At 39.2% G+C, this 13,304-nt stretch overlaps 1 pseudogene; it reads left to right on the top strand.

Moving 5' to 3' along the window:
* The first annotated feature begins 253 nt into the window (after positions 1-253).
* Positions 254-2,150, top strand: LOC107751898 (general transcription factor II-I repeat domain-containing protein 2-like; annotated as a pseudogene).
* Positions 2,151-13,304: the final 11,154 nt, after the last annotated feature.

The following is a 13,304-nucleotide window of genomic DNA, read 5'->3' as shown; positions in this document are numbered from 1 at the left end:
GTATTTGCTAGTTCGGGGAACAGTCTCTATATCACATGTGTCAAACTCAAGGCCCGTGGGCCTATTCCGGCCCGCCACATCATTTTATGTGGCCCGTGAGAGCAATCAATAAAAGTCTATGCTGCTTTATATCGTAAATTGACCATAAACTACATCTCCCACACTGCATGTCGATATTGCGACCCGCAACCCGTTTCCACATTTGCGTTTAACTAAGCGGTATTTAGAAACATCTACAAATATTAACAACAAAATGTCCAAGAAGAGAAAAATTGACGCAGAAGGAAGGCAATTTAATGAAAGATGGGAAAGTGAATACATGTTTGTGCTTCAAAGAGAAAAACCGATATGTCTTTTGTGCTGTGAGACAGTTTCAGTGGTGAAGGAGTACAATATACGTCGGCATTTTGACACCAGACACGGAGCTAAGTATGCCAAATTTAGCCTCCAAGAAAAAAAACTATTGTACAAGAACTAAAAGGCAAACTTCAATCACAGCAGGGTATGTTCACAAAAGCAACAGCCCAAAGTGATGCAGCAGTGAAAGCTAGCCTTACTGTGGCGGAAGAAATCACCCGAGCTTCGAAGTGTTTTTCAGAGGGGGCATTTTTGAAGCAGTGCATGCTGAAGGTGTGTCAGCAGGTGTGCCCCGACCAGATACAGACTTTTAAACAGACCGAGTTAAGGAACTAGCAGGAAATCTAACAACACGGCTGACCAAAGAGACCCACAGTTATCTGGCTTTTTCATTAGCTGTTGATGAAAGCACAGACAACACGGATACAGCGCAGCTATCCGTTTTCATAAGAGGCGTGAAGCCAGACTTATCTGTCACTGAGGAGCTCTTGGATGTAGCTGCCATGCATGGGACGACAACGGGGAAGGACATTTTCGATGTGGTGGAGAAGTCCGTAAGTAAAAATAAATTACCCTGGGAAAAGTTGGTGGGGCTAACTACCAATGGTGCACCTTCAATGTGTGGAGAGAAAAAACAGGCTTGGTTGGACTAATGAAGGATAAAATGAAAAAAAGAAACTGCCACACACCTCTAATACCGTATCATTGCATTATCCATCAAGAAGCTCTGTGTGGAAAGGTTCTGGAAATGGATGATATAATGACCACGGTCACGAAAACAGTGAACTTCATTCGGGTGCGTGGACTGAATCATCGCCAGTTCCAGGTGTTTTTGCAGGAAGTGGGCTCGAAGCATGGAGACGTGCCGTACCATACAGAAGTAAGGTGACTGAGCAGAAGTGCAGTCCTCCAATGCTTTTTTGAGCTTAGGAAAGATATTGCTTTTTTTCATGCAAAGTAAAGGAAAACAGAAGTAAGGTGACTGAGCAGAAGTGCAGTCCTCCAACGCTTTTTTGAGCTTAGGAAAGACATTGCTTTTTTTCATGCAAAGTAAAGGAAAACCCTTGCCAAAACTGTCAGATCCAAACTGGCTGTGCGATTTTGCTATGTTGTGTGACATAACTGAGCATCTTGCCCAACTGAATCAGAGGCTGCAGGGACACAAACAAATCATCACGCAGATGTCCGACCTGATCGTAGCTTTCCAGCGTAAACTTCACCTTTGGAAGTCCCATCTAGAACAGGGCAATCTTACCCACTTTCCTGTTTGTCAGAGCATCTCAGCCTCAGTTCCCGGTGCTTTTTCATGCGCTCGGCTGGCTGCCAAAATAAGCCGGTTAATTAATGAGTTTGATCAGCGCTTCTCTGACTTCAGAACACAGCACTCAGCCTTTGCCTTCTTTGCCAATCCTTTGACCGCCGATGTCGACAGTGAGCCCCATCACCTTCAGATTAACTCTTCAGAGTTAATAGAGCTTCAAAGAAATAGTGGACTGAGAGCAAAGTTCCAGGATGCTGCAATCGAGGATTTTTACCGTCTACTGCCCCCTGCTTTGATGCCACAGCTCCGACTTCATGTTGCTCGTGTTCTGTCCATGTTTGGGAGCACCTATCTGTGTGAACAGATGTTTTCAATTATGAATCAAAGCAAGACCAAGCACAGATCACTCATCACCGATGAGAACCTCCATGCTGTTTTACGGATTGCTACAGCACAAGACCTAAAGCCAGACATTGACGCACTGACCATGGAAAAACGGTGTCAGACATCCGGCCAGAAAACCAATATGTAAGTATAAAAAAAAAAACTAAATTGAAAATATTCAAAAATGCATTTCAACCAAGAATAAGATCAGTTTAATGAGTGATTTCATTTTGTTTTGTGTATTTTCAGAGCATGATAAATGGATGAGAATGGTGTGTGATATGGTGTCTCAGGGTGAGGAAGGATTTACTTGGTGTGTTCAAGGACAAGCAGCATCACCTCATTAACCCAAAACTTGACCAATATAGTTGTGAACTAAGACAACCTATATTGTTATTTTGAGTTAATTACACATACTACTCTGTATGTGTAGCAATGTATTCAGTGTGTTTACAGCTGTATGTTTCATGCAGCGAAATGTTTATTGGGATCAAACCATTTGTTGAATGTATGCCCTCTGCAAGGCTGTGTACAGCATTTGTTTTTGTAAATGCCACTACTATCACACATGTTCTTAGCAGCTCACAATTATTTGTGGTATAGTTCTGCCCCTCTCAAACGTGACAAAGTTTTTAACAGTTAACAAACTTTTAAAGATAATTTACTGACTTGTTTGCTTATTTTTATCTTTGTTATTTATTTTGATTGATGGAGTAATGTGGATTTCTTAACCTGATAAATTAAAATGATTTATGTTAAAATAACATCGAGCAATAACATTAATTTTTTACATCTATGCAAATGCATATACAATATTTGTAACTTAAGTAATAAACAAATAAAACGACAGTTATTTAACAATATGTTAAAAAGTAGTAACATTTATACAGTCTTACAGTTACATCCGGCCCTTTGAGGGCAGCCATAATGCTGAAGTGGCCCTAAGTATAAAATGAGTTTGACACCCCTGCTCTATAGTATGATATCTAGGTGAAAGAATCTCTATGTTTTGAGAATTAACTGACTTTTGTGACGTGAGGCGGCCTACAGACGGTCTGTTTAGCCAATCTATCTGCTTCCTGACCTGGACCCCAGTTAGTCAAGTCACGGTAAGCAGGGAGTGGACCAGAGCATATTACAGTGTCTGACATCATGCTTGCAAGTTCACACACCTCTTTAATGTTATTTTTAGTGATCTCCGACTGGCGAAGTCGAACATCATTAGCGCCGGCGTGAATAACAATCTTACTGAATTTACGTTTAGCATTAGCCAGCACTTTTAATTTTGCCAAGATGTCAGGCGCTCTGGCTCCCGGTAAACATTGGACTATGGTGGCTGGTGTCTGTATTTTCACATTCCGTACAATAGAATCGCCAATAACTAGGGCTCTTTAAACAGGTTCCTCAGTGGGTGCGTCACTGAGTGGGGAGAGCCTGTTTAATGTTTTAATCGGAACGGAAGAATGGTGTTTTGTCCCGCAACTATGCTGCCTCACAGTCACCCAGTCGCCCTGCTGCGGGGGCTCTGCAACCGGAACCGAACAATGTACGGGACTCGCTAAGCTAGTCGCATCCAAAGCCGTATCTAAGGCCCTCACATTCTTACTATCCTCAATTAAAGTTTGGATGCGTGTCTCTAGTTCTGAGATCTTCTTTGTCAGCCTAACTATTTCCCTGCATTTATCACATGTGAATCCCTTGCCACTGACAGAGAAAGCTACACTATAACATGTGGCAAGCAGTGCAAGTGACAATAACAGGAGAAGCCATTACTCACCGTGATTGTTGAATGATTCCGACTTACCACAGTTGTTTTATGAACTCAGAAAACGGAGCGAGAGAGAGAGAAAAGGAAACAGTAGGTGCGAATGACAAGCTAGCAGGCTAACGGAATGCTAACATGCTGCACTCGCGGTTTAGATTAAAAAGCGAACTATATCAAATTAGTATGTTAGATAATATCAGAAGTATGGTGATAATTAAGTTATATTTTAGCAGTTTAAACAACAGAAAGTGATAGTAAGATAACTCACATACCCACACACACAGGCACAAACACACACATGACACACACACTCCCATTGAAACACATTATAGCATGTATGACGTTCAAGTTGGTGTAGTTTTAAAGATTTCACTTGTTTGGCTCATTTAAGAATCTCCATAGGATTCTATAGGCCCCTCTAGTCATAAAATAATCATAAAATGCAATTTTATGTCATTTTCCCCCACCAGATGGCATCAGAGACACTCAGTGACCTAGGTCCTGATGGATCATCATGTTTAAAGTATAAATATGCAGAAATTGTGTCTTTCTTTGTTTTTTGTTTTGTTTTTTGTGAAAAAAAAAGTATACAAATATGCTAATTTTCATAAAAATATCTAGAATTTAATGGGAATAAAACAAAAATCGGGTCAATTGTTACATGTCATTTTCATATGTCATACTATCATATTTCTGACTGTCATTGTTAAGTGTTATATTAGGTCAGATTTGTTACTGTCAATAGTTAAATCAAGTTCAGATTGTTTTATTGAAAAAAAAAAAGCAAAAAAAAAAAAAAAAAAAAAAAAAAAACAGCATAAAAAGTTAGAAAAAAAATTACAAAAATGGACCAATATAAGCTTTCTGGACCAAAAAAAAATAGTGTCATTTTTGGCCTTCGGGTCATTTTGACCAGCGAGGGACACTTTTGTTATAGGTTCGGGAGGGACGAATGAGGGTTAAAGACAACTCTCTCCAAGACTTTCGATAAAAAGGGGAGTTTAGAAATAGGTCTAAAATTAGACAGAATTGAAGGGTCCAGGTAAAAGCGGTTGCACAATAGCATGTTTAAAAACAGCTGGTTCACGCCCCAAATTGAGAGATTTATTAATCAAAGATACATTGCTTGACCCAACAGTGATAAAAACATCTTTAACTAAGCGTGCAGGGATACTGTCAAGGGGGCAGTTTGTAGGACGAAGCTGTTTAACTATGTCAAAAAGATGTGAGAATGTTACTGGCTCAAACTGCTGGAGGACAGCTGGGTAAAAAGAGAAGACGGGGGGGGGGTCACTGATAAATGTAATGGGTGAGAAACTAAAACCAGCAATTTTGTCCATAAAATATTTCTGGAAATTCCACATAATATTAAAAATGGCACAATGCAGTCTGAGTCAAGAGGGTTAACGAGAGTTAAAAACATTGAAAATAACCTGAGGCATCTGGCTTCAAAAATTTAGTTTTAACAGATTTTATTGCTACATGGTATTTACATAATGTGTCCTGTAAAATATCAAAAGAGACTTTGAGTTTATCCTTTTTCCATTTTCTCTCGACTATTCTGCAGACGCGTCTGAGAGAGCGAGTAATGTCATTCAACCAGGGTTCTGAATGAGCTTTAAGGCCCGTTCACACTAAGCACGATAACTATAAAGATAACAGAACGATTTTTTCCAGCTGATGAACGATAGAAACATTGACAGCCAATCAAAACCCATCCTGCTGTAACGAGCTCAAGAATTTAAAGCGGCAGACGTGCATGCGCTTAGAATACACAGACGATATCGTTCGCTGGTGTGGACACTAATATCGTTATCTTTATAGTTATCTTTATAGTTATCGTTCTTGGTGTGAACGGGGCTTTGGGATGTTTTTTTCCTCAACGGAGCAACAGAGTCCAATATCTCAGTGCAAGTACAGTCAAATAAAATGGTGAGCTCCTCTACATTGAGATGACATATTTCACTGATGGTAATACATAAACCATAAGACAACACAAGGTCCAAAGTATGACCTTTTTCATGGGTCGAACCAGTGACAAACTGCGTGAGAGTAAACGAATGAATAAGATAGAAAAAATCTTTAGCCAAAGGTTTGGAAATCACCAATAATTAAAAAGTGATCATATTTCAATAAAACCCCATCCACAAAGTCGCAAAGTACTGAATAAAAACCTTATTATACTTTGGAGGTCGATACACCACCGCACAAAACACAGTCATGGGAAAGTTTGTCTCAAAAAGCTGCAATTCAAAATTGCTGCAGGCATCCACCGAGAACTCCTGACAGTGAAAAACGGATTTAAACACAGAAGCCAGCCCTCCACCTTTGCCGGTGGTCCGAGGGGAGCTTAGAAAGTCACAGCAGAGAGGAAGAAGTTCAGAAAAAGGAGTTAACTCACCAGCATGAAGCCAGGTTTCTGTCAGAAACATAAAATCCACATCACGCAAAGTGAAAAAGTCATTCAGCAAAAAAAGTCTTCTTAGCAAGTGATCTAGCATTAATCAGAGCCAAGCGAAGAGTGCAATCCTCACTGGCCAACAATGCCGCACGATACAGCGGGCGAAGGTTAGAAGAATCCACACCACCTCTGCGGACACTGTCCCGGATCTTTAAATATAAACTGCTGAACTATGATGGCACTGGAATTAGTCCAACTTTAGTTCAGTCCATTTAGTGGCTTTCAATCTTGAATTGAACTAAAACTGTGTTGTAGATTAAAGGTGACCTATTATGCCCCTTTCTACAATATGTAATATAAGTCTCAGGTGTCCCCAGCATGTGTCTGTGAAGTTTCAGCTCAAAATACCCCAAATATCAATTATTATATCATTTTGAAAATGCCTATTTTGACAGAAAGCAGAAACAAGCTGTTTCTGTGCCTGTATCTTTAAATGCTGCTGCTCCCCACCCCCTTTTCCACAATAGGGCTGTGCCTTTACAGCTTGTACGTCAGATAAAAACAAACAAACAAACAAAAAAAAAACATATGTTTGGTTTTGATTATCATGTCTATCGCAGTGAAAACAAAAGTTTTAATATTAGTTTAAACTTCTGATATAGCGTTTTCAGAGCACACACATCCGAAGCATACACACAGAAAGTGGCTGTCACACAGCATGTGAGTACTAAACTAAGTTCTCTTTCATGTCTTATTGTGCTTAAACTGTCGAATACACAAAAGCTTGTTAAAAACACACGAGTTACAAAAACAGTCAGTTATGTCTGTGAAGCTAACCAGCTGGGAAAGAAATTGCATGTTTATTTTAGATCTGTGTGGCAGCTGCGTAAAATACAGTAAATAAATAAATCCACTGCTCTCGTCTCCTCTGAGGCTGGGACTCTAAATAGTGTTCTGTGATCATCTGTGCAGCTAACGATAAAACAGTTAGCATGCTTTGCGCAAACTTTTGCCATGGCGTTAGAACTGGTACACCGTTGTCGCTTGCAAAAACACAATGGCGGCGCAGTGGGTGGAAACGTGCAGATTAAGGGGTGGTGATATTATTAATAAGATCCCTTTGCCACGTCACAGAGGGAGCGAAATCTGATGTGCTTGTTTTTTCAGATGCTTGCAGAAAAAGGCTTACCAAAACAAAGTTACTGGGTTAATCTTTTTCACATTTCCTGGGTTGGTAGATGCACCGGTAGGGTGGCCATATGTGCCATTTATACGGGACACGTCCTGGCCATGATTTTTATATTGCCTAAAACATCCAAAGTAGTTTGACCAATAACATGCAGGTATTGTACATAATCGCCCAATCGTGGCGCGTCGCACATGAGAAGGTGAGAACGATGAAAGTGATGCAAATACGTGCACGTGTTTGTTTGTTCGTTCGACTTGAAGCTGCGAACCAATCATTGTATGACACCAAAGTACCGCAAGAGCGATTTGAAAGCATAAGGAGCCGTCTGCTCTGCTCCCTATAGCTATCATGAAATAATGTCATACAACGATCAATCTGCACAGTGCTAACAGCCAAAACCTGGATATTTTAAGCAATATAGAAATCCTGGCAAGGGTGCGTTCCGTAAAAATGGCCTGTATGGTCACCCTATGCACCGGGGACCCGATTATAGCACTTATAACTGGAAAAAGTCAGATTTTCATGATATGTCACCTTTAAATGTCAATGCAGTGCAGTAAGCTCTGGGGCGTTTTTGTGTATTTTCACCTAAATTTGACATACAATATCAAATGTTTAACCTACACACATACAGTGGAGGAAATTTAAAAAAAAATGGTGTCATTGCATAGAAAACCCTTTGAAATATGATTGTAATTCTTCATAAATAACATTATATATGTTTTAAATATTACAACATAAAAAAACAGTCGCTTTTTGATTTTTTTTCAGTTTTTTTTTTTGAAAGTCTGTTATTCAGGTTTTATTTGCTTCAGCTCTCTGCAACTTATATTGTTTGATTCCACTAGGTGCCACGATGTACCAGAAAAAAGAATCTTTCAAATAACAGCTTCTAAACAGGAGTTATTGAATTATAACCGAAGGGAGTAAAAGTGTCCCTTTTTTGCGTTTAAAAGTGTCTTTGTGAATTTCCTTTGCAAAAACAGGTTTTATAAAGCATTGCCCCCTGAATCGTATTTTACTATGTGCCATAGCACTTTTCTTGATTTTTGACTGAATTAGGTTTCATTTTTATGTTTGTCTAAGTAGTAATATAAAAAATGGCATAAGCAAATTATACCAAATATCAAATTTTGTGTTTTATACAATCAGTTTTTTTCTTTTCACATGTAAAATCCATGTGGTTTATTACAATCTAAAACAGAATCCACATCCTCCAGCTTTATATCATTCCATTTATGTCCATAATTTTAGTCCCTTGTCCCCTGCATCACCTCTGCATCAGCATCCTGCCTGCATTCACCTGCTGCCTCCTCAAGATGAGATGCGAGCTGCGCCACTAGCTGTGCTGCTAACTGCTTCTGCCACGGGCTCGCGGCTGCTATCTGGTCTTCAGAATGTGAAACAAAGAAATAGCTGTTTATAAACACAGCACTGTAATAATATCCATGTATATTTACTGAAACGCATCCTGTACTGTACTTTACTGTCAATACATCGTTTATCAGATTGTTAGCTGTGCTTTTACGTTTCAAAATAATGATTCTATCAAAAACGGAGCAAAAGCGCTCATATGCGCTCACCAGAAGGGCGTCCTTTCCTCTCCACGGCACTGCTGAACGTTCTTCATCATCTTTATCTTTCGATTTTGCTTTCAAATATCGCTTTTATCCGTGCCGCCGATGCGTTAGCCTTTCAGCGTGCAATTATCACCTTCAAAACAGTCCAAAAAACTACAAATCCAGAGCGCAAAACAGCTCCAGCACTGGTCCGGATTCTCTCTCTCTCCCTCCAGTCTATTGACCCAGAGATGACAAATTTCACGGCTCTGAGTGGCCGGCGTGCTTGAGTGGCGTGTAATCTGACCTATTGCTGCCCACTGAGCAGCCCTGAGTAGCCCAGAGTTGTAGAACATAAGAGCCGCTGGCCGGAGCTGCTATTATTTGGAGAGCGCGTGTTTGCCAAAAGAGCGTCTTTTTTTCTCTGGTGCGCCTCTGTTGCACTTCTGCGACAAAACAGTGGATTTCTCACCAATGCAAGCACACAGAAACGGGAAAATTGTCTCGTTTGAAAGAGGAGATCCTAATCTAAAAGATAATATAGAGTTTTTGGCTGATTGTGGCTGACTGAAGCAATAGTGCGAGTAGGAATGTGATGCATCTGAATGTTTCCTCAGAGGAATCAAATTTCACATCGCGATTCTATTGAAGATCATACGACCTGTGACTGTCACACAATTAAATAAATTACATAGTCAAATTCCTGAGAATGAGAGCTTTCTTGTGATATATGACTTGACTGTTTTGTGAAAATATAAAAAATACACAATTTTCGTAAAAATTCTTCGCAATCATTAGGCGGAAATTCGTGAGTGAGACGAATACATTTCTAAGCTTCATTTTACTGCTTTATGTATCATAAAACCAAAAGTTATGGTATTCTTTGTAAAGAAGAGACTCTACGCTTTCAAATGATACCATGTCAAATGAGCCCATTTATGGGCTGATACCATATAAGGAAGGCTTTGCAAATGAAGCATAAACATTTTTTACTTGGTTTTGGACCCATATCCGGGTCCGCAGAGCTTAAGTGGTTTTAAAACTGAACACAATCTTGCTACTCAAGCTGTGTATGAACAGTTTATATATTTTTTTATTTGCTTCTTTTCCATTTTGCATTTACTTGTACTTTTACTTTCAATACTTAAGTATGTTTAAGATGAAAAATACATTTTTCGTACTTAAGTACAATAAATATCACATACTTTAAGACTTTTACTCAAGTAATATTATAAACGGTGACTTCAACTTCTACAAAGTCATTTTCTAGTAAGATATCTGTACTTTTACTTGAGTATGGCTTTCAAGTACTTTATACACCACTGCTTTCAAGACACTTTTCACATTATCTTCTTTATCATCTTGTGTTTGAAGATAAACAATACACTTTTCTCCAGATCACTTAATGTCACCAAGGCAGTCACAATACATGGAGAGAGTTATCTGCTGTTCCACTAAACAGAATTCTCATTTGCTCAAATTCATTAATTTCATTGTTTTCTAACAGCAATAAAGATACAACCTGATCATCCACTGGTAATTGAACTGATAGTAGAATATAGTCTCTTACAACATGTTCAAGCTCAGCCTTACCATTACTGATCTATCCTTCACATGAATAAATCATCATAGACCTATATCACTTGTTTTGGCATGGCATATAAGCTGCTTTCAATAGCTTCGAATAGCCTTACATATTTTGGTTGCCTTCTGTTTATAGACCATGACAGCTGTTGTGTAGACAGCTAACAAAACAGGCAGTTTAATCAGAGCAGTAATCTCACCCATGGTTTGTGTACCTATGGTATTTTGGGAAATATCATAACTTTAAAAAATCAGCTTGTGTCCTCTACCAGTTTCCTCCCATGTTTCGTTTTTTTATTGTTGATGTGCTACAGAATCACCCATTCATAATGTGTGTGCTGCCAATCAGATCTGCTGAGACCATCACAACTTTCAAGAAGCAGCTGAAGACACTTCCACATGCCCTCCTCATCCTTAAAACTAAGGTGATTTCTACAACAACAGCAACAACTAATGTTCCTCACTTATAAGTCAATTTATGAGCTTATAAGCTGCTAAATGACTAAATGTACAATTATAATTTAAAAATTGAAAATATTAAAATGTTAAAAAAGTCAAAGATATGTAACCACTGTTGTAATGTGTTGTAATAAGAACATTAGATAAGTGTTTAAAGGTGTCATAACATGATAATTTTCAAAATTTGCCTTAAAGGGGTCATATGATGCGATTTCAATTTTTCCTTTCTCTTTGGAGTGTTACAAGCTCTTGGTGCATAAAGAAGATCTGTAAAGTTGCAAAGACTAAAGTCTCAAATCCAAAGTGATATTCTTTACAAAAGTTAAGAGTCAACCACACCTACCTAAAACGGCTCGTTCTAACATGCCCCCACATGTCTACGTCACGATCTCGGAAGATTTGCATAACGCCGCCCAAACGTTCACGCAAAGAAAGAAGCCGTAACTTTTATTCTCGCTGTAGTATTGTTGCCGCCGCCGCCATGTCGTGAAGGCGCTGTGTTTCGTTGTGAAAGCGAAACTACTTTGTTTGACCTTCCAAAAGAGGACGATATCTGCTTCGTCATGCCTAGAGCTGATCCGTGCTGGTCGCTGAGGAAATACATCCTCGCGCTGTGGATCGCCGGATCGGCTTTCACATTGGACGAAGCAGAGTCCAGCCCGGGGTCGTCACATGTGGTTGCCGCAAGCCCGATGGCCGCTCCTTCATCGAATCCACCGGCCACGCTGTTCTCAAGCCCGCCCGTCCTTCCTCATTCTAGCCCGCCCGCCCGACGCTGCTCACTCAAGCCCGCCTTGTATGACGCTGTGTGGTTCGTTGTGAAAGCGAAACTACTTTGTTCGGCCTTCCAAAAGAGGACATGACTAGAAATCAGTGGTTAAGTTGTATTTACAACACTGTTCCAGAACAGTTTAACCCAAATATCCAGATGTGTGCAATGCATTTTATGGAGGACTGTTTCTTGATCCTGGTAGAGTAGACTACAATGCCGGCTGTTCTGACTCACAGACTGTAAGTACGTTTTCATATTTAAAGGATTTGCTACTGATGATTCAAACGCGAGTTTTGAGCAGTGTAGAGTAGCACTTGTTGTTCCTCTGGAATGCAAATTTACCAGGGGAACCCTGACAAAAAAACTAGGGATGCTCCGATCCGCCTTTTTCGCCTCCGATACCGATTCCGATACCTAGGGTTCGGTATTGGCCGATACCGATCCGATACCAGTGACGTTTTTTTGCCCCATTTAAATAAATGTAGAATTTATATATCTCTGTGTGTGGAACTGATAATCATTCTTTCACAATCTACTAGATACAGACTACTTCATTATAAAGAAAAATAAAATAAACAATAAATATGAAAAAATATAGGCCTATGTATATTTATAATCTATGACAAAAATTTATCATAAACTAGGTTAGTGGATAATTCGGCAGCAAAAGTTATTCTAGAAAAATCAGTGCACAATAATTTTAGAAATCCAAACATTTAATAAAAAAACAATATTTTGTGGGGAACAAATAAAAGTGTTGCACTAAATATGGTAAAATGTTACACATTGCTATTTGTATTATAAAAGCCATTCATTAAAAACATTCATATATATGTTTAAGTATATACTATAAAATTAAAATAAATTTATTTTGAATGTATAGCATATTTTTTAATAAGGCAACAACATATGATAGATACGATAGGACAAAACAAATACAGTGCAGCACGAACTGTTTTTATACAGTCTATGAGCACGAAGCGCATCATTCTGCACACCGGATGCGCACATCGTAAGCGCTTCGTGTTAAAAACTGCAAAGCACAAAGGGAAGAGAAATTGATGCGTAGTGTATTATATCTGTGCAACAGTTATTGAGCCTTTCTTTTAACAGTTTTAAATTTCAGTAACTGTGTACGTTAAAAACAATTTATAGTCTTTTCTACGCCCGTGTTTTGTTCTCACAGACACCCGGTAGCAAGTAACAAAACAACACTAAACTCCGGCAAAAAGATAAAGTCCTTTTTGCAAAATCATAGACATGTATTTACAAATCAAGTATAATGGGAACACAGAATGATCTTGGAGAGAGCTTTACCGAGCTGACTGCCGTAACCGAACGCGACCAGGGTTTAAAGGCTGAACGAATGACTGACAGCCACAGCGGAGAAAAGAGTTTGTGTGAACTTTAATGTAAGGACTTAAATATTCATATGTAGCTCACATTAAAGGGATACGGTTTCTACGTGTATTTACGCTTTGATTTGAACAAAAAAAGCGCATCCGTGCAGCGCAGCTAGCTGACACAGAAGAGCGTACGCTGCTTGCATTCAGTGGATATTCTCCAAAATGGC

The sequence above is a fragment of the Sinocyclocheilus rhinocerous genome, unplaced genomic scaffold (genome assembly GCF_001515625.1).
Source record: "Sinocyclocheilus rhinocerous isolate Xijiao unplaced genomic scaffold, SAMN03320098_v1.1 scaffold752, whole genome shotgun sequence".
In the NCBI taxonomy this organism is placed as follows: Eukaryota; Metazoa; Chordata; class Actinopteri; order Cypriniformes; family Cyprinidae; genus Sinocyclocheilus; species Sinocyclocheilus rhinocerous.
This window is presented reverse-complemented; position numbering and strand designations above follow the sequence as displayed.